Genomic DNA, 27,828 nt, shown 5'->3' on the forward strand with positions numbered 1-27,828 from the left:
GTCTTTGATCCCAGCACTTGGGAGGCAGAGGGAGGTGGATCTCTGTGAGTTTGAGGCCAGCCTGGTCTACAGGGTGAGTTCCAGGTCAGGTAGGTTACCTTGTGAGACCCAGCCTTAAATAGAAATAAAACAAACAAATAAAACTCCCTGTCTCTTTATTTAATTCTTCTCTTTTCTATACCTCAGTTTGGACCAGGTTTAGCTAAATTTTCCGTTTACAACCAAAAGCCTTGATAAATAGGTCTTTTTCTCTCCACTTAGGACCCTTGTTCTATCTCGTGAGTTGTGTTTCCACGACTCTCCACTCTTCTGACTTTCTTAGACTCCTCCCCCTGGGTGTATCTAACTCTGAAAAGGGTTTTAGTCTGACGCCCCAGCCTTTGTGTTTCCCCATGTTTAGCTTTCTCTACATAGAAAGTCACCCTTACCTGTGTCTTTGTATAGTGTATGGATAGGATCCATGTTGCCAGCAGAGATATCAGGAAAAGCATACTTTTGGTCCTGGATCTTATGTGTGCCGCAATTCCATTGTTGACTGGGTGGACGTGCTTCTAAGAAAGGTCGCCACCTGGTGGTGAGGTACAGCTTACTGCTGTAGCTTTGTGGACACACTAAGAGTTGAACACGTCAAGGTATGAGTTGGCTCTTGTGTTTCCTATTTCCAATAACCCAACAAAGCCCTTTAACACGTCAAGGTATGAGTTGGCTCTTGTGTTTCCTATTTCCAATAACCCAACAAAGCCCTTTAACCTTGCCTAAGCTAAAGTGAGATCTTTGGTAAAACCGACACAAAGAAAAATGGTATAGAAGGGTATTATTCTGTGTGTATGTACTTTATTTTTTGAATTAAAATCTAATCATTTCCCTGTTTCCCCTTCTTCAGCCCATTCACGTACATTTCTCTAGCTTTTTCATAAATTCATGGCCTCGTTTAAAAGAAAACTATATATTTATATTCATATGTGTAGATAAGTACAACCTGTTGAGGCCGTATGATGTTTCTTGTTTGTATATGATTTCAGGGCTGACCACTTGGTAATGGGTAACCAACGGAGGGGCTCTTCTCTGGAGGAAACTATTCCTCTCAGAATTCCTTAGTTGACTGTAGTTGTTTGTCTAAGGTTAAGGCCCAGAGAGAGGGACATCATCTTAATTAAATGTTAGAACCCTGCCTTGTCCCTCAACAAGGATTCATTGCTCATAGAAATTGATGTGGTCTTCATTGTTGCTAGCAAACCTAAAAATTTTCCCATCCTAACTTGAGGCAAATGAACACATTAAGAAACCATATCAGAGGAATCAGTCTGTTCTATTATAAGAATCCACAATTTAGATCTTGCTTTTGGGAGCTGATCACTTATGACAGGCAGCGTCTATTTTAAGCGCCATGGGTAACGAAACACACATTCTGGACATCAAAGATAACAAATACTGCATTTCTGATTCTATTGATTTAAAAAAAATGCCCAAAGAATTCATGAAGCAGATGCATACACAAGCTTAATAAAAGTCGAAGCCTACACGGTTTCCTTGTGACTTCTGATTTCACATCTTGATTTATAAAGTTCCTACATTAAATCTTCGTTCATTTCTGTCAGATGAGGTATAAAATAAGCCTAAGACTAGAATTCCTACTGAGAGGGCTTTTTCCTTCATGAAACAATCCTCCTAGTCACAGTGAATGAATATCATTTTATAATTCAAGAGAAAACTATGCTAAAGGGAACATCCCATCGTGTAGAAAAGAAATCCTGGAACAGTTCAGTTAATAATATAGTATTTACAATAATTCAAGAAAATGAAAGGAATAGCTTAATCTCCAGTACATGCTGGTAAAAAGGCTTTATGCTAACTGAGACGGCATTAGTTGTGAATGTCTGGTATGCGGGACTGAGATGCAGTCCAAAAGTATGAAACTCACAGGAACGATGGATGGGCGAGTCTGCCTTGATGCCCGATGGGAAGGAGTGATGCTTACATAGGGTCTGAGCCGAGCTGACGTCTAACTGTACCCCTGAGAGGCCACACAGAAGTTTGGAAAGTAAAACTTAAATACATCCAGGAGACAGAATGAAAATCCAATCACACAGCGCTCATAAATAATAAAAGCAATGGACAGAGCAGGACAGAACCTGCTCCAGAAAGAGAGAACCAATAGTTCCCCAAACAGAGTCTTCACCTGCTACTCTTGGCATTCCGTGCACTCGATGTAGTTGAAAAAGGATGCCGTAAGAGGCCACTCATCAAATAAGTAACAGCAAAGCAACAGTTTAAAACAGGAAAATGCCTGTCCTTTTTGTCTAGAGATATGCCAACCAAACCCAGATTCATTCCCCAGACTTCAGTGTTCAATACCTTGAACAAAAAAGCAATTTAAATCTAGATTTTACACGGAGATGCCCATTGCCCTTTCCCTACTTTTGGTTTCTGGGTTGATTCCAGGTAGACTTATTCTCATAAATTCTCAATCCAGGTCTCTCTCTAACTCTGTTCCCTTTATAAAATAATTCCAAGATAAGGTCTAACAGGAAATAAAGAACAAAGGGAATTAAGCGAATAACCTACTAATTAAGCTAGACACTCGTCTTCTGTCTCCTCCTTCGTATGATGAACAGTTAGGCCCCTGTGAAGACAAATTCAACCAAGCTTACTCTGCTTGTTTCAGAGCTGTTGGTGTGAAAGCGCCAGTGGGCATCTTGCCCTGTGGCTAGACTAGTATATGCTTCCGGAGCTGATCATAGACGTTTAAGCTGTACCATCCATGTGGAAATAAGGTTCCTAATCATCTGTACCACAGAAGTTGTTCTGTTCAGTCCATCTTTGATCTCAAAGAAAACCAACTCTGTGCCCATCATCTCTGTCATTCCTCCATGTCTTCTTTCTTCTTTAAATGAGCATCAGTTTCATTTAAGTTTAGTTTTTGAGAAGTAATATAGGCTTAAGGAAAGAGCAGATGCCCTGGGGTCTTCAAGAAAAGCATGAAGGGCAGGGGAAATCTCAGCCATGGGCTACCCTTCGGAGAAAGATGGGGAGATTGTATCTTAGTTCCCATAAGGCTAGTATGCTGAAGCTGACCATCTTTATAGTAACAAGCTTGATTAAGCTCTTACTTAATACCCTGTTCCGTATGTACAAGGTACTAAAAAACAGTGACAGAATTTGCCACTCAGGAAATCATAGGCTCGGGATAGAGGCTTGGGCATTTTTACAAGTTTGCATAAAAGAAAATAGGATAAGATAAATCAAATGTAGCCACATAATGAAGTTAGTGAGATAAATGAATTTTGCTCATGGTAGCTTTTCTGGCAGGTGACAAAGGCAGACTCTGACTCTGGGTTAAAGTAAATATGCACCAGCCATTTCTGTACTGGGTACAGCCCCATTAAATGCCAGTAGGCAGAGGAAGTGAGGATGTGTATGGGCAAAGAAAAAAATATAAAGACACTGGTCCAGTACTGTCACTTTTCCATAACAGATGTTAGAGAACAATTTTTTGGCCCTTTTTTCTTTTATTAGATTTTTTAATTTACATTTTAAATGTTATATCCCTTTCCTGGTTTCCCCTCCAGAATCCCGCTATCCCATCCCCCGTCCCTGTTAGAGAACAATTCTAAAGGATAAGCCAAGGATTCAGTTTGGGTTTAAGGTTGATGCTTTCCCTTTTTTAGTATTTTTTGAATTTAAACCGTACGTTACATTTAGTGTATAGTTGTATTGTTATTGTTTCTTTTACACTCAATGAGACCTTATGTGAGGAAATTTTGGTTCTGTCATCCACTTACTACACTTCCTTACCGAGTCTTGGTTCTAAGACCCTCTCAGCTTCCTTATCCATGGCCAGGAGTGATAACACCTTATAGAATTTAGGAAGAATGAACCAGATAACGTAGGTAAACCACTGATCATCGCCATCACACGCTGGGCCCACAGTTAGCGGTGCTCCTGTCGTTACTGAGTTGTTTGGTGTGTGTGCTGTTTGCTTTGATAGACTATGTGGATTTCATCACCTTACTTTCTGTCAGAATTTCATCATCATACACAAAATAAAACTATAATACAGACACAAACCCAGTCTTCAAGGGAAGGGGTCATAGTGTAGGAGTCAGAGAGACGAGGGGCATCAGAGGCAGGAGGGATGCCAAGTACTGAAGACTTTCTTCGGAGACGTGACCTCTGAGAGAAAAATGGATTCTCTGACAGCATGCAGATGCCTCATAAGAACACGTCAATTTTCTATTCTGTTGAAGGATGAGCAAATTGTGGCTTCTCATCACTGAATTCAATAGTGACAATAACAGTGACAGTTATCAGATGACAATGGCAGCCGTGAGTGGAGAGAGAGCCTTCGGAAGGAAAACAATTATAATTAGACCGCATGAAGGAAAATGAAGGAAGCGGGAAGGATGCAGAAAGTAGAGGGCATAGACAATACCGTTTCCTAGCAACTGTGAAACGCTTCTTTTCTGTTAGGAAATGGCCAATGGGAATAGCGAGAATAGGATTCAGCACTGAGCTCAGGAGGACTAAGCTGCATGACAATTACCAGCGAGGTTATAATTACATTCTCAGCACCATCGATCTGTGATGATGTTTTTGTGTCACATACTTTGGGGACTAGTTACATAAATATGCCAATGTGTTATAATTTTATTGAGTCAATCAGGCTGAGGATTAACCCCAATATAAAGAATTCAGATGGCGTGAATAAAGAAATCTTAGGTACCACCTCCACCCCGGAAAGTGCAGGACAGAGATTTAAACTCAAGGAGACAGTCTATGTAAACCAGATGTGAGTGGGCTAAATACATGACTTTCCTGAATAATATTTACATTCCTCCACAGGCATTCTAAGCAGGAAGGCACAGGGATAGAGGGATTTCAACACCTGCAAGGCAGATTCCTTTTTTCTTTTCTTCTTTTCTTTTCCTTTTTTAAGTAGAGAATGTTGGTAACAGCAAAGGTGAATTTACAGCCTACTCAATTCTTCTGCCCAAGGTCATCGTTCCCAGATGAAAATCTGCCCTCCTTTAGAAAACCCGGCCTGCTACAGCAGGTACCAAACAGCATATGCTATTTGTCAATCTGCATCGGTATGCCTGAAATTATTCAAATCAATCAATTAAAAACAAACCCACATAAATAATGCATCTTCCATCCGACGACTTTTCTCCTGTTTCCGGGCCTCCGTTCCTAATCAAGGCGGTTAATGTTCTTTAAAATGCAGATGTCTGTGTTTTCAGTCTTTAAAGACCTAGCTAGCTTGACAATAAAGACCGCTGTACCTGGTATGCATTCCAGGAGAGCTTTAGAAGGTAGGCAGCGGGCTGGGAAATTTCAGCATAAATGAAAGAGAAATCAAAAGGGAAAGGACCCCGATGTCTTCCTAGACTAGCGCTCTGGGATCTTTGAAAGCGCGGTATGAACGTGAAGCCATGTCTTCCCAACCCTCCTACAAACTGACCTGGAAGGGAGAGAGAGCCTTTAAAGCAATGTGGGGCCAAAACCAAGGTCTCCAGCTTTCTACATCCTCTAGTATTTTCTTCACCAGGTTATCACCACCTTAAATACATTCGGGAGAATTCCTCCATTTGTATCCAGAAGGGCGTCCGCCACACACCCTCTCCGGTTAGCAGGAGCATCTACCCAGTTCTAAGCAGATCTCCCGGCGCGCGCACCGAGTCTGTACATCTGGAAAACATTTCTGGCTCAAGCAGGGCTCCAACTGTGAGCTGCTGGCAGGGGCTCTGGCTACTCAGACTTTTGGTATTTATTGGGAGATCCTGCATAAACGGCACAAGGAGGCCTGCCCAGAGGGAGGCCTGGAAAACCCTCTGGAGCCTCACAGCTGGACTCCCTCTCTTCGCAGCAAGGCTGGCACCATGTTTGGGCAGTGAGCCTTAGATTCTGATGGAGACGAGAGGCTTAGGACCAACTCCGGTTACAGAAAGACTTCCAGATTCTTCTTCCAGTCTCCAGCTTCCGTGTTGATGCGAATTCATGAGTTGGTTATATCTGCAAAACTTTCACAGTGGATTTAGATCAATACCGCTCGGTCTTAGGTGTGGCATTTAAAAGCATTGTCCTTAGGAGGTGGCAGAAGCCATCTAAATTCTGGACTAGGCTGGGCCACATCTCAGACCTTTTCTCTAAGCAGATAATTTTATTATATAACAGCTATGGAAAGAGAATTAAAATTAGGTGGTTTTGAGCAGTTGACGATTTCTTTTTCTTTCTTTTTTTTTTTTTTATAGACCTTAAACTTTTCCTGATGTCCAAATTCTGTGATATAGCTAAGTTTAGTAAAGGTCTCCAACATTATCTACCAGACATCCTCGCTACTTCCTCCCACACTCCCCCTTACTTCTGTACCCAGCCAGGATGAACCCAGACCAGGTATGGTAGTCCAATCACTCAGACTAGAAAACTGTCACTGGGCTTGTCCTTGGACACTGGCTAGGAGCGGGCTGCCTCTCTCCTTCGGGTGCGAATTTGAAGCAGGTGGCCTTAGAGCAGCTGCAGCCATCTTGTGATGCCATTCTGGTGTCTCACAGGAAACAGACTTAAAGGATTGCCTCTTAAGAGTTTATGGCTTGCCTTTCCCGTTCCGGCCTGAGTGAAGCAGGCTCGTGGGCCAGTGATAACGCTGGGATTAAGAAGTTTTTAGAACCCGGGAGATCGCGGACCGCTGCTTCGCGGCTGTCATCATGCCACAAAATAAATATATTGAATTGCACCGCAAACGATATGGATATCGTTTGGACTACCATGAGAAAAAAAGAAAGAAGGTCGGGAGGCCCATGAACGTTCAAAGAAAGCAAAAAAAAAAAAAAAAAAAAAAAAAAAAATGATCGGCCTGAAGGCTAAGCTCTACCATAAACAGCGCCATGCCGAGAAAATACAAATGAAAAAGACCATTAAGATGCATGAGAAGAGAAACACCAAGCAGAAGGATGAGAAGACTCCACAGGGAGCAGTCCCTGCCCACCTGCTGGACAGAGAGGGGCAGTCAAGAGCAAAAGTACTTTCCAACATGATTAAGCAGAAGCGGAAAGAAAAGGCGGGAAAATGGGAGGTCCCTCTACCCAAAGTTCGTGCCCAAGGAGAAACAGAAGTATTGAAAGTTATTCGAACAGGAAAAAAAAAAAAAGGCATGGAAGAGAATGGTTACAAAAGTCTGCTTTGTTGGTGATGGTTTTACAAGAAAACCACCTAAATATGAAAGGTTCATTAGGCCAATGGGTCTATGTTTCAAAAAAGCCCATATTACATACCCTGAGCTGAAAGCTACCTTTTGCCTGCCTATACTCGGTGTGAAAAAGAATCCCTCCTCCCCATTATATACAACCCTGGGTGTGATCACCAAAGGGACAGTCATTGAAGTGAATGTAAGCGAGCTGGGCCTTGTGACACAAGGAGGCAAGGTCATTTGGGGAAAGTATGCTCAAGTTACCAACAATCCTGAAAATGATGGGTGCATAAATGCAGTCTTGCTGGTTTGACAGTGACGTCATACAAGTCATTCCACTCACTATGGAAGGCTACAGTGTCAGGAAAACACCATCGCTGTGATCTTTCTGAACTACCAATCAGCCTTACTCCATGTGCAGTCATCAAGAAGTATTTATTAAATTGTATAGGAAAATAAAACACTGCCCAATTTAAAAAAAAAAAAAGTTTATGGCTTGAGAGACTTGTTCCTTCCCCACTCGTCAGGATCTTAGCATTTTGAGCCCCAAATCTTGGCTGTGGTTTTATCTAGTGTGGGCTGCTTTTTGCTATTTGCACCCACAGGTGTTTCGGTGGGTATGAAGTGAAGTGCAAGCTGAATAGCCACAAACGTCCCATAGTTCATTAAGGCCACCATTTAGGCTCTCCTTCCAGGACACTGTGGCAAGCCGAGCGAGTATCTAAGTGCTCTGGGAAGCTCCAAGCAGAGGCTCCTTTGCCAAGAACCACCCTTGGCTTCCGAAAGGATTCCGAGGAAGGGCTGTTTGAAATTGACAAAATAGATGACTTGAAGTAAAATCATGGGTCCAAGCTGACAGCCTATGTTCTGCTGGAGACAGCTTTCTCTTGTTACTCTAAAACCTCTCAGGATTTCTTGCAGATCAAAAGCTCAGTCTTTTATTTACATTTCAGTTCAGTCACTGCCCTAGGTTTCCATTAGATTATCTCAGGAATCAGCATCCCGTGACTCCAGCCCCTAGATCCTTAGAGACAATAAGCAAGGCACAGACAAAGAGATGGCTGCCCTGAAATGATCCTTCCTACTGTGCCTGAACCTCGACCTCAACTCCTCTTGTCCCAGGCTGACCTTGAACTCAGGAATCTACCTTTGTAAGCATAGCTGGGTGGGATCTTGGCCTGCAATCACCACTCCCTAAATCTCTTAGGATCTTTCTGACAAGCTGAGCCCATGGTGCAGCTGCCTCTGCTCCTTTAGATTGTGAAGCGCCTTATACGATTCATACTGCATACCTTATATTTTGCAGAGTTGAGAAATTATCTGATTTTTGAACTCATGTTTTCAGCATTCTTTCCCACAGTCTTAAAGGCTGTCCTGAAGGTTACAACATTCTACTATTTTTCTACAACATAGACACATCCTTGCCTCCCAGACTCATGCCATTCCTGATTATCATGGAGTCATTAACCTTGGCAGAGAGGACATTCCTAGAAGGAGGGATGTGAAGTGAGTTAGAGCTAGATCGATTTATCTGTCTGTCTGTCTGTCTGTCTGTCTGTCTGTCTGTCTATCTATCTATCTATCATCTATGCACACACAAACAAACCTTATGCCCACAGCAAACATGGAGACTCGTGGAGGCCCACACCCCCTGCTGGCCCTGCTCCAGGGGTGAGAACCATTTTGCACCATCCCTTACACATGGCCGAGTAGGTCAGCACTCCATTTTGTAACTTTTATGCTCCGGCCAACCTCACATAGATCTCACATGGATCTGAGTCTTCTCTTTCTTCCTATGTTTAGTTCCAGCATAACAACTCAGTCACTTCTGGAACAACTCCATACAACTCCAACCAGAATCTCCCAATAGACAGCCCTCTCTACAGCCACAGGAGAGAGCCCCAGAAGCAGAGCTTCTACTCTTCATTATTTTAACACTCACCTCCCATGGCCCCACATTCCCCAAACACCAAGCCAGTTTGGGACCTTTTCTTGCCTAACTGTGAATCCATTAAAATATTTTTCCAAAGAAATGGGTGTTTTTGTTTTTCTGAAAACGTTGTGATCATTTCCATTATAGAAGTCATTTCGGTTTCCTGTGCATCATCACAGGAATGAATATAAGCCAGAGATGTGAGGCTGTAAATTTTTTCTAGTGCTTTGCTCACTTTAAATAGTGATCAATAGAACTTAGGGAAGTTAACAAAGTACAAGCTCATTGTGTGGGCAAACATACAGTACACAGTGACCTGAGTTCTCAGGAGTTTACAAAGTATTGCCTGACACTCAGATAGAAAAGTAGCAAAACACATTTTTTATTTCGTTGAAATCTTGTTGCATGTATAATTTAGCAGATGCAATTCATCTCATAATTTTTTATTATTTTTTCATTAAGAAAGACTTCGGTTAAATCTCCCTAACTTATCAAAAATGCCTTTATCTAATTTATTTTCGTACTTCATTGGTGAAGGTTTAGGTGAGGAAGCGTCATTGGGGAGGGCATCTGAGTCTGGAGAGTGGTATTATGATCAATATTAGGCTTTAATTAAGTCACATTGACATTCATAATAGGTCTCAATCTGGCTAATAAGAATGAATTTTTTTCTTTTGGATAAAGAGCAATGCAAATTACAGACAGTGATCAACTGTCTAGCACTTAGTTTCAGCCGCAATGGGTCATATTCTATGGGGAAATTATAGAACTCATTATGAAGAATGATGATGCTTTGAGAAGAAAACAGATTTACAACCGAAGGTAATTATAACAGTCTCTGCTAGGTTTAAAAATTTTAGTATCTGAGGCTTTTCAAGGGTGGGCTTGATTTCTACATTGTAAGGTGCTCTTCAAGAGCCCCCACAAGTAAGCACCCAAAAATATGTCACGGAGGAATGCACAGCACCAAGGGATGGGCTCAGCCTGCTTCTCTGCACAGTAAAGTTCATTTAAATGGGCACAGTTCTGAATTCCTAGCTGAAAGGAAGGCAGCTCTCTTTCCCAACAGCATTTAGCTTACTCTAGATAGTACGGAGAAAAGACATCATAGTGTGTCCTGAAGGCTCTGGCCTCACTTCTCCCCCTGCCCACACCTCAGATATGCACTGGCTCTGTGGCGATGTGTTTTCTTACGTCCCACTCTCTGCTTGCACTGCCCCCTACAGGCACACTAATTCTTCTTGCTTTTCTAATGCACAAAACTCCGTCTTAGTCATCCTGCGATTAGAAAGTTTGGGTTTTTTTTGCTTTGTTTTGCTTTGGGTTTTTTTTTCCCCTAAAAGATCTGGAGGAAATGTTACGTTCTTAGCTTACTCAAGAGTCTTTGCCTAATGACGGGCTCTAAGCTGTTTGTTTTCCTCGTTCACAACCACATTATCTTCTGTCTTTTTCTGGAACTTTGAAATAATCTGTTTGGCTGTTCTGTGTCCTCTTTCACATTTTATAATTTCCTTCTTCTAGTGTATGGTCAGGTTTATCTTTCCACAGCCCCTTGCATCCAGACCAGTGGTTCTCAACCTTCCTAACTCTACAACCCTTTAACACAGTTCCTCATGTTGTGGTGACCCCGACCGTAAAATTAACTTTGTTGCTACTTCATAACTGTAATTTTGCTACGGTTATGAGTTGTAATGTAAACACCCGTGTCTTCTGCTGCTCTCAGGTGGAACTGTTGTTCAGTCCCAAAGAGTCACCCCCATAGGCTGAGAACCACCATTCTAGAAGGAGCTCAGAAATATGTGCTGCTTGAATGAGAAGAAAAAAATGACCGAAGCCGTGGAGTTTAAAATGGAAAAAAAAAAATCATGAACAGTGCATATTTGAAAAGAAGGGACATCCGGACAACAATGGCATGACAAGGAAGTCTTGGTTTTACACTGTCAATTGCCCTGTGAGGTTTCAAGTGTGGGATGGATATCCACCCCAGCACGTGGATTCCTTTCTCCTCTCAGTTCTACACCAGAGCTCAGAGGGAAACCAGTCAACTGTAAATCCAATTGAAGAAAATGGTGGAGAACCAAAGGACACAGAGATAGGGGACCTTGTATTTTACACACTTTGGAGAATTCTACTCGCTTTCCATTTAATAGGTCCTTGTACCTATTAAATGGGAAAATACTGGAGAATTCTTTAGGGTGGTGACGCCACATCTCAAAGTACTCAAGTCATTTGGCTGAAACAGCCTATTGATGTTTTAGACAGGAACAAAGGTATGCTTTCTCCCTTTCACTTCGAGTGTGTGCGTGTGAGTGTGTGTGTGTGAGTGTGTGTGAGTGTGTGTGTGTGTGTCTGTGTGTGTGAGTGTGTGTGTGTGTGTGTGTGTGTTTTGTGTCCTGAAGTCAATAAAAACGTTAGGATGTGAAATCCTGCTCGCTCACACTAGTGAGCTGTTTCTCCATTGCACACACACAGCAGACACCAATAGATGGGGACAGATCGCAGAAGGCTCAGCAAATACAGCGGGGAGGATCTCACCTGTGTATATGTGACTCACTGAAGTTACCAAAGTAAAGGGCAACGGAAACGAGGACACAGTGACTCAGCAAACGGCTTCCCCGCCTCCAATGACTCGTTCATGCAGTCATTTACTGCACGTCCGTTCCTCAAAACCACTTTCTGGGTGTTGGAAATACCGTTTCTAGCACAAGTGACGCTATCAGAGAAGAAGGAAGTTGGATTCAAATCCAGCAGTGTAGTTGCCGAAACCATATGCAGATACTCTTCTCCAAATGTAGAGACTTGTCAGCCCTATTCCCAAATGGAGAAGAGCGCTGCCAAAGCTCCTGAAGCTCACTCTAACTCAGTACTTCCAAAGGATCCCTCCTCAGACAGCAGATCCCTCCTCAGACAGCAGAGTTAGCTTCTCGAACCGTCACCCTGGTGTTGATACTGCCCTCTGCCGACCACTCTTGGAGGAGCAAGAGCCTAAGCAGGGTCGGCCTGATACCCGTTCAGTGTTATAGTTGCTGACACACTGCCCTCTGGTGGCTCCTAGAATAATTGCCCTCTGTCTTAGCTCCTGGATTAACAAATTAAAAGTCCGCAACCGCTGTCTAACCATCCCAGGTAAACGCTTTTCAAAACCATTACTCTCCCAACACTCTCACATTGCTTCTGCGCATGTACACTGGTATAGATTACCATCACAACTGTCTTCTCCAAACCTGTCCTATTGACCAACTTTCTTTTCGTTAGCTAGACTTGTTTTTGAAGGGCTTTCAAATGGGAAACCCAAAGCTACAAAGCAACTGTAAAATTAAATTAAAGGAAGACACACCAGTACGGGGGAAGTTCAGACAGCTGCCCTTCAGAGCTGCCATCCTAAGACTCACTCTGTAATTGTTACAGGGAGATTAGCTGGTGTTAGAGAGTGTTAAAGACTTGGCAGTAAACTGGCTTTTGCTTGGATGGTATCGGGAGGATTGGGAAGTGCTGAGCGGAGATTAAAGCTATGCACTTCACTGCTACTTAATGCAGTGGGTATGCAGGGCTTAAGCAATCTCTTGAGGGACCTACTGCAGGTGGCAGAGCACTTAGATTTTCCTCTGCCTGTGCCGCCTGTACATGAGAAATGATTTTTTTTAGGGATCTAAGCCAATTAGTGCCAAAAGAGGATGGTCCAAGGCGGCCAGCGAACATTCAGCATCGTGAACTCTGAAATCAGGCAGCCCCGGCTTATTTCTGGGCAAATTCATGACCAAGTTCCCAGCCGTGTCTAGAATTCCCACTTCCAGTAAGCTTAGCCTTACTCACACCGTCAGACATAGTAATTGAGATTGAAGGCCCAAAGGTTTGAGGCGGGAGCGGATCGATTCTGCTTCCCTTTAAATGATTAATAAAGTCAGCTCTGAAATTCCAGCTTCCAGTGACTGTCTCGGGTTGGGTAGTCTTGAGGCCGGGGTGGGCCAATGAAATATGAGAAATCTTAGATACTGGTGTGGCAAAATGAGCAGAGGGCAGTGGCCTTTCCCTCACAGGTATGTGTGTGAGCGTCGGGACTGTAGCCACCTTACATGGGAGAGATGGAAGGGACAAAGCAGGACGCAGAGGTGACAGAGCCGAGAGAAGGAATCCAGACTCTCAACCTCACTGTTCTTTTGATGAGGCGAGCATCTCTCAAGCTGTCCCCACAGTGAGCAAAGAGATCTCCTCCCTCTTATCCCGGTGGTGCAAGTCTGGGACCCATTGCATGCTAGCTGACACAACATAGCATAAAGCAATTATGAACTGTGAGGTTTTTTTGTTTGTTTGTTTGTTTGTTTTTTTTAAATCTAACTGGAGAACCACAGCGAACATAGAAAGATTAAATACCATATTGGTGTGCTGACTCAGATAATAATCGTATAGTCCTGGTATGTGGGAGGCTGAAACAGGGAGCCAAAAGTGTGAGGTCGGCCTGGGTTACATGGTGAAACCTGTCTATAAGTGAACGCATGGATAATTAAATTTTAGCGCATTTCAATAGATGTAAGGGACAGCAAAGTCATGTTTTGACACTCAGTGAGAGCCTACTGTGAGTCAGGCATCATCCTCACTTGTGTTGTGCCTAAGGTAACTTAGAGCTAAGGGCTGCTTTCTCTTTTGCTTTTATTTTTTATATTTTCCTGCACGTAGGTCTGTGCACCATGTGCATGCAATGCCCACGGAGACCAGAAGAGGGAGGCAGATATAATCAGAACTGGAGTTACAGACAGTTGTGAGCGGCCATGTGTGGCTGGGAATTGAACCTGGATCCTCTGGAAGAGCAGCCAGTGCCCTTAACTGCGGAGCCATCTCTCCAGCTCCAGAGCTGAGGAAACATAAGGCTTAGGTAGCTTGGTACCTGCTCAGTTTTACAATGAGTGGGGGTGAGTACGACTCGTTTTCCACAGTGGCCAAGAATTAGAAAGATACTGTAGAAACCGTTGACTACTATCTTGTCTCCCTCCCTTCCTCCCTTCCTCCCTTCCTCCCTCCCTCCCTTCCTCCCTTCCTTCCTTCCTTCCTTCCTCCCTCCCTCCCTTCCTTCCCTCCTTCCTCCCTCCCTCCCTTCCTTCCTTCCTTCCTTCTTTCCTTCCTTCCTCCCTTCCTTTCTTCCTTCCTCCCTCCCTCCCTCCCTCCCTCCCTCCCTCCCTCCCTCCCTTCCTTCCTTCCTTCCTTCCCCTCTCATTCTCCTCCCATTCTCTTTCTTTCCCCTAACTCCCTGGTAAGTTTTTGCTCCGTACCCTGAGATGGCCATGAACTAGCACTTACCAGATGATGGCCAGGATTACTGTGTCGGGCTGTGGAAAGTGTTAGGAGTGGCTTTGCATTCTAACAGACCAGGCCTCTGCTCTCACTATAGTGGAATAATCTTAGAGAAATTATCTAATTTCCCTGACACTCTCGTTTCTTATTTGAAATGTGGGATAATTATATCTTTTCCCCACTATGATTCTCATCAGAATATATAAGATGACACTTTTATAATCAGACTGTATTCTTTGAACTGCAGCTAGCATGGTCATCAGAAGTCCAAGCTCAGTTTGAGGACACTTTCTTAATGTCATAGTAACACTTTATTTCATAGGAAGCCTCTTTGTGTTTAGGTATGACCAATACCTCCTTTTCTAACCATGTTTATATTTAATTCTTGTTGATTCTGCAGAAGCTGCCGCCACCAGACATTTTAAAGTGTTTGTCTTATCAGGGTATCCAGCACATGCTGTTACACTCTACTCTTTTACTTTAAAAAGTTGACTTTCATTCAATGACCTTTGAGAAACATCAAATGTAAAGTTCAAATCCATCCAGACTTCAGTTTGAGCAGCAAATATTTAAAGATCAATAGTCGAAGCACGGCTTCGAGAAGCTCAGAATGTCTCTCCTTTCGTCTCTGTTCTTTTGCATTAAGGCATCAGAACTATTTCAGGGGCCGTCTTCCTGCCGATACCTAACCAGGCTTCCATACCTTCCTCTCTCACACAAGAAACCGGATCCTCCCCAAACTGTGAATGGGCTCTGTGTGGACGTATAGGCTGCTTTTCTGAGCCTTCTGAATTTGCTCCCTGTTGCAAGCAGCCTTTAGTCCTAGGGTTAATGAGTCTATTTGCTTACCTGGTTGGTGCTATGGCCTACAGACTTCTGCTCCCTTCAATGAGTCAGCAGCTGAGAAGTCAGCTATTCTAGAGAGAAAGTTAGCACAGAGCCCAGGGCTGTTTACAGGGAAGGCAGAGATACAACCTCTGCCTGCAGGGACGGTCAAGACACTGCAGCATAACAATGAATGAAAATTTAAAAAGGCAGCATGACAGGAGAAGCCACAAGGTGGTACTGAGAAGGAAACCCTGGAGGATGGGAAGCAGGTAGAGGAAAGGACAGACATCTGAGGTAAACACCTGGCAGGTTCTGAGAGGCCATGTACAAATTCCATGACCAGAGTGGCCTCGATCCCACCGTCACCTGAAGGGGGATGGCAGAGACCACACTCTTCTGCTCTGCCACTTAGCCTGTCTTTGCTTTTCCACATTTGGGAGCTTATAAATAAAGAGTGTGCATGTAAACTTGAAAATGTCAGAGAAACAGAACCAAGTCACTGTGGGTGAACAAGAATGGCCACCCCAGGCTCACACATTTGAGTGCTTAGTCACTAGGGAGCGGCACTCTGTGAGAATAATTATTTATTAGAGGAAATTAGGCTCTGAGGGTTGGGCTTTGAGGTTTCCAAAGGCCCAGTGTCTCTGGCCCTCTCTGCCTGAGGATCAGGGAGTTGCTCTTAGCTACTTCTCTAGTACCACACCTGCCTGCCACCACGATCCCTGCCACGATGATAATGGACTAAGCTTCCGAAACTGTAAGCAAGCCTGCAATTAGACGCTTTCTTTTTATAAGCGTTGTCTTGGTAATGATAACTCTTCACAGCCTTAGAACCGTTACTAAGCCATCATTTTTTTCTTATGCCCCCGATGGCCCATCAGTGGGCCTGGTGTGTTCTGTGAGTCTTCCACACTGAGTTTTCTCAAAAGTGTACCTCAGCCTTAAAACTCAGACAGTACTTCCTGAAACCAAGAAGTCAGAGTCACAGCCCTCATTTGCTGTGTCTTTATTATTCCAGCTCTGTTCAAATCCCAGTGCGTTGTTCTAGGAAAACAGATAAAGAATACATTTTCCCATATTCTTGTTTAGAAATCATAGCCTTGAGTTCTCTCCAATTCATTCCTCCTTCTCTTCCTTCCCCCCTCCATCCCTCCTTCCTTCCATCTCCCTTCCTCTTCTTCTTGCCTGTGTGCATGAATGCATCAGTTTCTTCTTGTTTTTTCTTTCCTTTGTTCCTAATTATTTTTTTAAAAAATTCCCCTTTTGTTGTTGTTGTTGTTGTTGTTGTTGTTGTTCTACAACACTTTGAAGGAACATAAAATATTGAAAAAAATATTGCAAGGGACTATTCTCAAGGAAAACCCAGAGACTAACACATCTCACACACAGCTGGACTCTTTCAAGAGAGATGCCATATACTTGCCCATGGTTTCAGGGAAGCTAAGTCAGGCTGTGTTTGCTACATAATTTGTAAGTTGGCAGTGTAAACTACAGTGTACATGGAGGTTTGTTCCAAAGGCTCATTGTTTAGAAGAATAATGGTGAGTTTTGACCAGGAGAAATTTCCTCTTAGGTTCAGTCAAGTGGTGAAAACCATCCCCGCAGTGTCTAAAGGTACAGCCCCACAGTGGGTTCCTAGGGGTGGTACATTTGGCCTTTCAGTGCCTGCTGGCAGTTATATGTGAGGATGCATTCCATTATAAGGAGCTCAATAATGCAGTTGTGAAATAGAGCTTGATATTTGAGTATCGGATTACACGTTGGCCTTAGTAAGGCCCCCAACAACTGGAATGGAGGGTTCACCCTGACTCTGTTGCCTGACTGTGGATCCTGCTCCCCTAACTGGGCTGTCTTGTCTGGTCTCGGTGGGAGAAGATGTACCTAGTCCCTGCAGTGACTTGAGGTGCCAGGGTGGGCTGGTTTTCTGGGAAGGACCTCTCCCTTCTCAGTGGTGAAGAGTAAGGGTGTGGAGAGGGGTCAGGGGAGGGAGGACTGGGAGGAGGGGGCACTGCGATTGGGATGCAAACTAAATAAAGGAATGGAAAAGATATTTTAGTATAAAAAATTAAATGCCAAAGTAACAACAAACCCCTCTAAATGGATCAAAGACTATGGAAATAGGGTATTAGGAGAAAAGAGGGGAAAAAAACACATCAAGATGTAGGCATGGAAACCACTGAATTGAGAATAGGACCCCCGTTGAAGGAATCAGAGAAAGAACTGGAAGAGCTTGAAGGGGCTCAAGACCCCATATGTACAACAATGCCAAGCAACCAGAGCTTCCAGGGACTAAGCCACTACCTAAAGACTATACATGGACTGACCCTGGACTCTGACCTCATAGGTAGCAATGAATATCCTAGTAAGAGCACCAGTGGAAGGGGAAACCCTGGGTCCTGCTAAGACTGAACCCCCAGTGAACTAGACTGTTGGGGGGAGGGTGGCAATGGGGGGAGGATGGGGAGGGCAACACCCATAAGAAAGGGGAGGGGGGAGGGGGATGTTTGCCGGGAAACCGGGAAAGGGAATAACACTCGAAATGTATATAAGAAATACTCAAGTTAATAAAAAAAATACAAAAAAAAACCAAAAAAAAAAAAAAACAAACAAACAAGTGAGGGAAGGGATAACCTTTAGATAAGGAATTTGAACACATACAATATACCCTGTGCACTGTACATAAGATCTGCAATGTATAAATTTGGCTTCATTGAGCATAATAAAAATTTTGATCCCACACAAAACTCCACCAAAAATCTTTCTCAAGTAACAAAAAATAATTTATTGTGAAATAAAAATGTGTAAATTTTAAAATGTATGTATTTATATTTTTGTAAGGTGTGGAACACAAGCACTCACATGGAGGTCAGAAAATAACTTATGGGACCTGGTCCTCTCCTTCTACCATATGTGTCCTGAGAATCAAACTCAAGTCACTGGGCTGGCTAGTAAGGACCTTTATCCAACTGAACCATCTCATTGGCCCAATGAATGCAATTTTAATAAAGGAAAGTGAAACTAAAGTTGCTTAAAAAAAAAAGATGTAGGCATGGGCAATGCCTTTCTAGACTTTATCCTGTAAGACTCAAAGTGAGTCTTGACTACCGGGAGACCCTCCAAGTGAGACACAAGAACGGAGTTTGATGCAAACGCAAGAGGTTTATTTTCCAGTGCATCGGGGTCAACCTTCAATCAGCTCCTTGTGGCGAGTGACTAGAAGGCGACCCCAAATGACTATAACAAGCAGTTTTTATACTTTTTAGGGCTACAGGTTACATCAGCAAGTGTACAGTTGAAACTTACTGGCTAAGCACCTTTGAATCTATTGGTTAGCAAGGATGGGCAGATTATGACATGCATTCGAACTCTATCTGGGACCAGAGGGTCAGGTGACTATCAGTCAGTACATTCTGCAGTTTTTCAAGAATGTCCCTGCTCCTCCTGAGAACTGTGGGTGGAGAATGGAACTAGGACTATCCTTGACCAGAGGCAGGAAACTGGAACCTAGCCTAGCCTTGCCCCAAGGCAGGTGGGTGTAAGGCTGGCGAAAGCCCCTTGGGTCCTTCAGTCGCAATAGCACAGGACACACTACAAAAACTAATGAGCATTGTGTGAAATTAAAACGCTTCTATAGAGCAAAGGGAAAAATACTGGAATTAAAGACAAAGCATTGAGGATGGTAGGAAGTCAGTACACATTAGAAGTATTGGCACATCCCTGCTTATGACAGCACTGTTCACAGCAGCTGCTTTGAGCTGTCAGAGTAATTGCCAAGGAATAGACAGATGGATGATGGATGGGTGGATGGATAGATGGATGAATGGAGGGAGGGATGGATGGATGGAAGGAGGGCCGGACAGATGGATAGGTGGATGGATGCATGGACAGATGGATAGATGGAGGGAGGGAGAGAGGGAGGGGAGGAGAGAAAGATAAGGTGTGGTATATACACACAAAGGATGATTATTCAACAAAATCATGCTTTTTTCAAGAAAATTGATGACACCAGATATCATCATCTCAAGTAAGGCATATAGATATAGAAAATCAAGTCTTACTTGTTTTCTCTCACATCTGAAATCTGGGGTTGCAAGGGATATTAGGAAAGTGGGAGGGTGACTGAGAAGAACATTAGGGACAGTGAAGGGAATTGGGGAAGGAGCGAGAAGTGAGGAGTGGAGGGGAAGATAATCAATGTACATGCATGTATGAAAATGTCATAAGAAACCACTATTTTACACATCACCACAAGCAAAATGATTTGTGAATGAAATGTCAGATCCCAAAGAAATAGAAAATATAACCATGTTGCAGTTTTACCAGGGTCCTCCCCATATTTGTTTTGTTTTGAGCAGAGTTCAAGGTTGTGTTCTTAGAGGTATAGCTTAGAATCGGGTCATCAATGATGCAGATAAGGACATATTTCGTCAGCCAGTGGAGTTGGGGTGAAATTGATGTTTTCTAATGAAAACTGAGGAATCTAATGGTAACAAAGGCCGGGATGAAGACTAGACATGACTGTCACAGAAGAAGCAAACCAAGCTCTTCCTCTTTCCTGCTGGAGAGGAAGAGGAAGTTGTAAGTTGTTGACACGTTCCTGAACACAATCCCAATTAACTCATTTGTTCACCAAGCTGGATTGAGTGCAATCTTTTCATTGACCTGTTATTGATCTATCTAGATTCCCCAGGAACATTATACAACATAAGCTAATGTATAGCTGTAGATTCCACTGGCTGAAGAAAATATGCATTCTAGAAAGAAATCACATAGAGGACTTAAATAGCTCTAGAATACCTGGAGTCGGTGCTGGGACATTGGAAGCCAAGCTGAGGATCAAGAACTGAGAAGAGTCATTGGGGGAAAGAATGGAGCACCTCTACATGGAAGATTACAGGAGAAACTGCCAAGCGAACTAACAACTTGGTAATTCGCTGCTGAATTCTTGGTGTTTGTCAAGCTCTAACCTTCTTGATTAAACCCCCGCTTTGAAAGCTTAAACCGGGTAGAGAGGTAGCTCAGAGGTCAAGAATGTTTTCTGCTTTTTTTCAGAGGACCTGCATTCAGTTCCTGGCACCCAGGTCAGGTGGCTCGCCACTACCTGTAGATCCTGGGGAGCCATCTGAGGTCTCTGGCATCTTGGGGAACCATACTTACATGCATATATATATACATATATATATATGTATATATATACACATACATATGCACATATATATATATATATATATATATATATATATATATATATATCTCACATAAATGAAACAACAAGAACGATACATTTTCAATCCCTGTGGGATTTGGAAGCATGCACTTCTGAAAACACCTCCTGCAGCTAAGATTTGTGACTACCCTTAAAGAGACTGTTTACCTCAGGGTAGTGTCTCACTCTTGGGCATGAGGTCTGCAAGAGGCATTGCTCACTGCGCCTTCTGCCCTGCAACTCTAACCAGCACCTCTATGGAAGCAGCTAGAAGAAGGAAGATCCTCCATTAGGAGGAGGAAGATAGCAGGAGGGCAGGCCATGAGTGCCTTGGTCTACTGGTTTCTGAGGTGTTGTCAGATGGAGAAATGCCTAGTTTGAGGAGTTCTGATATTTCCCATCTTTTCTAATTGAAATATGGCTTCCTTCTATCTAAACATCAAAGGATGGCGCTGTAGCCCTCCAGAGTCATGAAGGAACATGGAAGGAAGTAGCTATCCTAAGTAATTCTCACCCAGAGACAGGTGGACTTGGGCCGCAGAAAATTAGTAGGTCTTGTTGTGAAATATCTGCTTTTGTATTTTATGTCCAAATTGTTGTTTATTCTGATATACATGCAAACCCTGAGGCTGTTAGGCAGTCTTGTTGCCTCCAGGGCAACCTTCTCCTCAGGTTAGAAACAAGCCAGGAACAGAAACATCATTCTCCCGCCTTTGGAATGATGAGATTTATAAACGCCTTGTAATTTATCTTAGAAGCCTTTGACTTAGTGCTCGGGCAATTTAAATCTCACCAGAAGAGTCGAATGTAGAAAGATATGCCAGAATTTTAGTTCTGCACTTGTGGTAGAAATAAGTAGAGAAGGGCCCAGAAATAAAGGGGCATGAATAACTCCAGAACATCATCAATATTTTACTGCCAAGCTTATGGTCCCTCTCCTTCACATAGCCCTGCGGTATCTGGCTGAAATATAGATCGGTGAAAATGCTTTCTAGAAGGAGTGTGATTGAATACTATCTTAGTTTAATTCTATTTAGATTTTTCTAAAGGTGGTTAGAATGCACTTTCCCTTCCTGAATATTTGGCCTGCTGCATTCTCAATATATTTAAGGATAAGGATGAGTTAACTATTGCCTCTTGCTTAGAAGTCAAAATTAGGATGTCTCTCCTTGGGAATGCATAGCATGGTATAAATAGCACCTGCTAATATTATTAACAAGGAACTGTCCTACTTTTTAACCAAGAGATGAAAGGTGGCTTTCTAACTGCAGAGAACTACTCTTTCTACCAACTCACCTCATTTCATAAATAGAATTAAATGATCTAAATTCAAACTCCAAATCTAGGGTGGGGGACCTCATATGTTCTTATCAGAGCAAACAAGAGGTCATGTCCAGCACCATACCCAGCTCTTTGATGTCATAGCTCCCGAGGAATGGCTCAGCCGTCATAATTAAAGTGTCACAAAGCATGAATTATAGTGTGAATGGCAGGGGAAAAAATTAAATGTTGATTTTTTTTATCATGAAGAACTCCTAGGGAGACAGTAAATTCATGAATTGATGGCAGCTTGTGGTTGTGGGGGTTCTAAAGTGGGTCCGTTGTCACTAAGAAAATGAGTCACAGATATACAAAACAGGTTCAACAAGGGCAGGCTTTGCAGCCAGTTGTAGAGAATTTTCCTGGGGAGATGCCAACAAAAGTATATCTTTCCACTAAGGTACAGCACCAACGACAGGCCAGGGTAATAATCCTTCCCAAGTCCACCTTGGAGAATGATGGTGTTTATTGGGCTTGCTTTCTGAGTATGCAAGAGGTCATTTATAGGAGCACAGGTGACTCTCAGACAGCTGTGACACTCCAACATGGATGATAACCTTCCCATAGACATGGACATGAAATTCTTCACCAGTTAACCCTCCGTTTACTGCATAGGCAATCATTTCCTGAAACCATGTGTATCCTGGGCAGAAATCCAAATAGCTAGAGGGGAAGCTCAGAGAGCATCTGAGATAAGAGGAGAGTGGCTGATGACCCTCTTCATCCTCTCCTTCTATGAGTATGGTCTACGGTCTGATAGTAAGATCTCCTTCAGGCACTCACAGCTGCACAGCAGAAGATGGCACTGGCCTTTATGCTCAGAGGGCAGCCTTCCACAATACAGATGGGCATCCCAGGTCTGCAACGCCAGAGGATAAGCTACTGCCCAACAGAGCCATGAGCCTGACCTATGAGGCAGAGGCCATGTTTGGCTCACCTTTGCTGTTCTCAAGGAAATTAAACTCCTATTGCAAAAATGCAAAAATTGTTGAAGACACACAATGGAAGAAATGAAGGGAATCTACTGTTAACTCCTTTAGAGACGTTTTGGATAGTGAATCATCTCCTATCCTGTGGGGATTAAGGTTAGTTTTTGATCAGAAAAATAATTTAATTCATGATTGAATTAACAAGTGAAAATGTAAAGGAACAGCGGTTATCTGTTGTCATACTCAGAAGACACTTGTCTTGGGACTTAAAAATGATGACTCAGTGAAGTAGATAGAGATGAGCAATCCATGTATCTATCAATAGGTAGATAATTAAACAAATGTGGCCCATACAAAATTGAATGATTATTCGGCCTTAAAAGGAAGGACTTATACATACAATGACATTAATGACCTTCAAGTCATCATGTGTTAAGGAACATGAGCCAGTCACAAGAGTATTGTATGAATCTGTTCCTATGAAGCTCCTAGAGTAGCCTGAATCATAGTACCAGAAGGCACAGCTATGTTTTCCAAGTGATGGGTGCAGGAGGGGAGATAAGTTAGTGTTTAATGAGTATAGACTGTCATTTGGGGGAAGATGAAAAATGCCCTGAATATAGATAGTGGTGATGGCTGTACAACAGTGAGTGTCAGCTTTGTGGTTCTTGTAAATCAATATGTGCATGGAGGCAGTGTTTCTGAGTCCTGTATTAGTTTATTAGTTACTTTTGTGTTGCTGTGATAGGATGCCCTGACAAGAAGCAACTATGAGGGGAAAAGATTTGTTTTGGCTTAGTGTTCCAGATAGAATAAAGCCCGCCATGTTGGGAAGGTGTGGAGGATGGCGCATGAGGCAAGCCCAAGCCTGGTGGTTAGCAAGCAGAGCGATGAGATGTCATCAACATACAGGAAGCAGAGAGAGAGAGAGAGAGAGAGAGAGAGAGAGAGAGAGAGAGAGAGAGAGTGAGAGTGGGAGGTAGAGCCAAGCTATCAAACCTCAAAGATGATCCTCAGTGTCATCAAGATAAGGTTCTACATGTGTCATCATCAGTTGGGGACTACATGTTCAAACATATGAGCCTACCGGAGACATTTCCCACTCAAACTAAAAGTCCCACTTTCAGTGTTGGGGGCTATAAGCTCATTAGATTACTGGATCATATTGGAATTCTATTAGGAAGTGCCAAATAGTGTAATTTTGGTGTACACACACACACACACACACACACACACACACTCATTTGTGTTAGTTGTTTCTGTAGGACAAGATTCCAAAAGCATAGAAGTAGAACTGGCTGATCAAAACCATTAGCTGTAGACTGCCAGTTTTACCTCAAGTAAGAGCATGAATCCACATTCTTACCTTTAGTACTTTATAGTATTGAAGGGCCTGGCTTCAAGGCAGGCTGGCAAATTTCGCATGATGAATTCTTGGCTTTTGCCATTTGGGTTTGGGTTGTACCAGCAGTGAGGCTGGGAGCCTCTCATCATTTGTAATTACTTTCCGGTGGCTTTCTTGCCTATGTCCTTTGTCACTTTCCCACTGTAACATCTTTTTCCTAATGACATGATCTGTGCAAATTACAAAAACCATCCCTTTGTCTTTGTCCATTCCTTTTCTTTCTTTCATTTCTGACCATACTCGCGAGTCTTTTTTTTAAAATAATTTCAAAAATCAATTTGTATTGTAATATAAATGCATTATAAATATAATTATTTATACATAAATTATTTTATTATAATAAATTACAAATTTCATAATGAATCAAATCATTTAATTTTTACATATCAGTTGTAATATAAATGTTATATTTTTATCATGCTTTTACATTAGGTTCTTAAATGCTCCTTTCATTTTGCTATTTATTTATTTATTTATTTATTTATTTATTTATTTATTCATTACAGATGGTTGTGAGCCACAATGTGGTTGCTGGGAATTGGACTCATGACCTCTGGAAGAGCAGTCAGTGCTCTTAACCGCCGAGCCATCTCTCCAGCCCATTTTGTTATTTATTAATAAACTCATTTTTATTTGTTTTCAGTGCTGTAAATTGTGATCAACAGACCCACTGAGACTCTATGTTGGTATGGGGAGAAGTTGGATGTTGGTATGAGGGGAGAAGTTGGACGTTGGGTATGAGGGGAGAAGTTGGATGTTGGTATGAGGGAGAAGTTGGATGTTGGTATAAGGAGAGAAGTTGGATGTTGGGTATGAGGGGAGAAGTTGGATGTTGGTATGAGGGAGAAGTTGGATGTTGGTATGAGGGAGAAGTTGGATGTTGGTATGAGGGAGAAGTTGGATGTTGGTATGAGGGAGAAGTTGGATGTTGGTATGAGGGAGAAGTTGGATGTTGGTATGAGGGAGAAGTTGGATGTTGGTATGAGGGAGAAGTTGGATGTTGTGTATGAGGGAGAAGTTGGACGTTGGGTATGAGGGAGAAGTTGGACGTTGGGTATGAGGGAGAAGTTGGATGTTGGTATGAGGGGAGAAGTTGGATGTTGGTATGAGGGAGAAGTTGGATGTTGGGTATGAGGGAGAAGTTGGATGTTGGTATGAGGGAGAAGTTGAACGTTGGGTATGAGGGGAGAAGTTGGATGTTGGGTATGAGGGGAGAAGTTGGATGTTGGTATGAGGGGAGAAGTTGGATGTTGGTATGAGGGAGAAGTTGGATGTTGGGTATGAGGGAGAAGTTGGATGTTGGGTATGAGGGAGAAGTTGGATGTTGGGTATGAGGGAGAAGTTGGATGTTGGGTCTTTGGCCAATTGTTTGCTCTGCTTCCTTTTCCCTCACTAATTTATTTAAGTTGCAAAGATTAGCCGTATTAAAACACCACACTCCTCTTTATTTGCTTACCTTCCCTGCCTCTCTTTTGCTGATTTCATAACATAGTATTTTATTGTGGCTTCATAACCCCATTAATAACATATTAAACACAGCCTTTCCCCCCACCTTTATTAATTTTTTTGTTATTCGTGGCTATTTTTTGCTTGTGTATTCTTTCAGATAATCTTCAAGAACAATTGCTAAAGTTTATTAAACTCTTTTGGGATGCTATTGAATTTACAGATTAATTTGGAGAAATTGACATCTTAAAATACCGAGTCTTTTCATCTAGGAACAAAAACACTTTACAAATCTATTTATCTAAGTCATTTTAATTAACAGTTACCTCTTGATTGCTCTCAGGTGAAGACAAGTCCCAATTTCAAGTTTTTGTAAGAGCCTCCTGTTCTGCTTAATTATCTCCTTTGTTTTTCGTGACTGTTTTTCCTCACCCTCTGCCACAGTGTGTAGAGCGCATTAGCATTTGGAAGCAAACACATTGAAAGAAAAAATATCTCATTAAACTTCTAGGGAGAAGAAAGAATGAGAGCCCAATCATCAGCCACGCTCATTGGGATGGGAGGGAATGGAGCGCACATGGAAGGAGGGAGAAAGGGAGAGAGAGAGAGAGAGAGAGAGAGAGAGAGAGAGAGAGAGAGAGAGAGAGAGCGAGCGAGCCAAGTCCTGAGGAATCAAGCATACCAGACCCTGGTTCTTTTTTTTTTTTAAGATTTATTTATTTTTATTTATATAAGTACACTGTAGCTGTCTTCAGACACACCAGAAGAGTGCAAGGGATCCCATCACAGATGGTCGTGAGCCACCCTGTGGTTGCTGGAAATTGAACTCAGGACCTCTGGAAGAGCAGTCAGTGCTCTTAACCACTGAGCCATCTATCTCTCCAGCCCCAGACCCTGGTTCTTATAGAACCAGAAATCCCATGAGTGACTTGTTTCATTTGAAATGTTGCTGATTCCTAGAAGGTGAGAGGCAACCACACCTAAGCGTGAACAAAAAGGTCCCCGGACTCAAATATAAATGATATTTTTGGAATGGCAGAGCTGCTGATAATATTTCAAGCTGGAAGGAAGAAACTACATTTAAAATTTTAACAGTCAATAAGCTTTGGGTAAATAGAATAAAGAAAATCGGGGATCTCTGAAGAGACGATCGTAACTATTTATCAGCACCAGGATGATGTCATACAAATGATGCCGTCCTTTGTCTCCTGCAAGGTGGATAAACTGCTTCTAAATTGCATTAAATTGACAATAAAAGGCCAAAGAATGAAATGAGTGTGTTTTAAAAAAAGAACGTCCCAGCGGCCACTAGAGGGAACAATAGGCAGCTTTCTTCCAGACATTTGAGCAGAAGAATATTACAGAGAAATAGGAGGCAATTGGAGGCACAGCACTTGAAGCCTCCTCAATCACTTTTCTGGGAGAGCAATGGCTTTTAGAAATGGTCATCGCATCTGACATCTAACCCCGGCAGAGCATCAAGTGCCTTTCGAGGGGAATGTGTGTCTTGGTGGAAGTAGAGTGAAATCTATCAATGAATACAGAAGTGTTTCTAAGGAGTTCATTAGGAAAACTAAGCCTTCATTCATATGCAGACGTGTGCCGCCGGTCTCATTCATTAAGCCTCTTGGTTAAAACCTCTTCAAAGTGACTTCACAAGGATAAACCCCCTGGACCTTCGAAAACAAAATGAAGACGTAGGCTTTTTTTTCTTAATTATTTTATTTGTTTACATTCCTGTCGTTGCCCCCCTCTTCCTCATCCAATTCCTCCTCCTCATTGCCTCCCAGAGGGTGCTTCGGCCATCATGACCAGACCTTCCCTGGGTCCTCAAGTATCTGGAGGATTGAGCGCATTTTCTCTCACTGAGGCCTGACGTCTGCCGTATTGTGCCAAGAGCCTCAGACCAGCCCGTGTATGCTCCTGGTTGGAGGCTCAGTCTCTGGGAGTTCCCTGGGGTCTGGGTTAGTTGAGACTGCTGGCCTTCCTATGGGGTCCTTTCCCTTTCAGCTTCTTCAATTCTTCCCCTAATTCAACCATAGGGCTCTCCCGCTTCAGTTCAATGTTTGGGGGTAGGTATCTGCTTCTGCCTCAGTCGGCTGCTGGTAGGGCCTCTCAGAGGACAGCCATGCCAGGCTCCCGTCTGTAAGCATATCATAGCATCAGTAATAGGCTTTTTACAACCTCAGGAATCAGCGTTCTGAGCCAGCAGCTTCCAGGGGGAGCAGATGCAGGGCCCGCCTCCCTCGCTGCCGAGATCTCAGTACAATAGTTCAGAGCACTTGACAA

General features: G+C 42.9%; 1 long non-coding RNA gene and 1 pseudogene across 2 annotated transcripts in view; both read left to right on the top strand.

Moving 5' to 3' along the window:
- LOC134486392 (uncharacterized) overlaps positions 1 to 27,828 on the top strand; it is a 117,898-nt gene that overhangs the window by 35,884 nt on the left and 54,186 nt on the right. The gene's annotated exons all lie outside the window — the stretch shown is intronic.
- On the top strand, positions 6,576 to 7,668 carry Nsa2-ps20 (NSA2 ribosome biogenesis factor, pseudogene 20; annotated as a pseudogene).

Source organism: Rattus norvegicus, chromosome 3 (assembly GCF_036323735.1).
Source record: "Rattus norvegicus strain BN/NHsdMcwi chromosome 3, GRCr8, whole genome shotgun sequence".
Taxonomy (NCBI): Eukaryota; Metazoa; Chordata; class Mammalia; order Rodentia; family Muridae; genus Rattus; species Rattus norvegicus.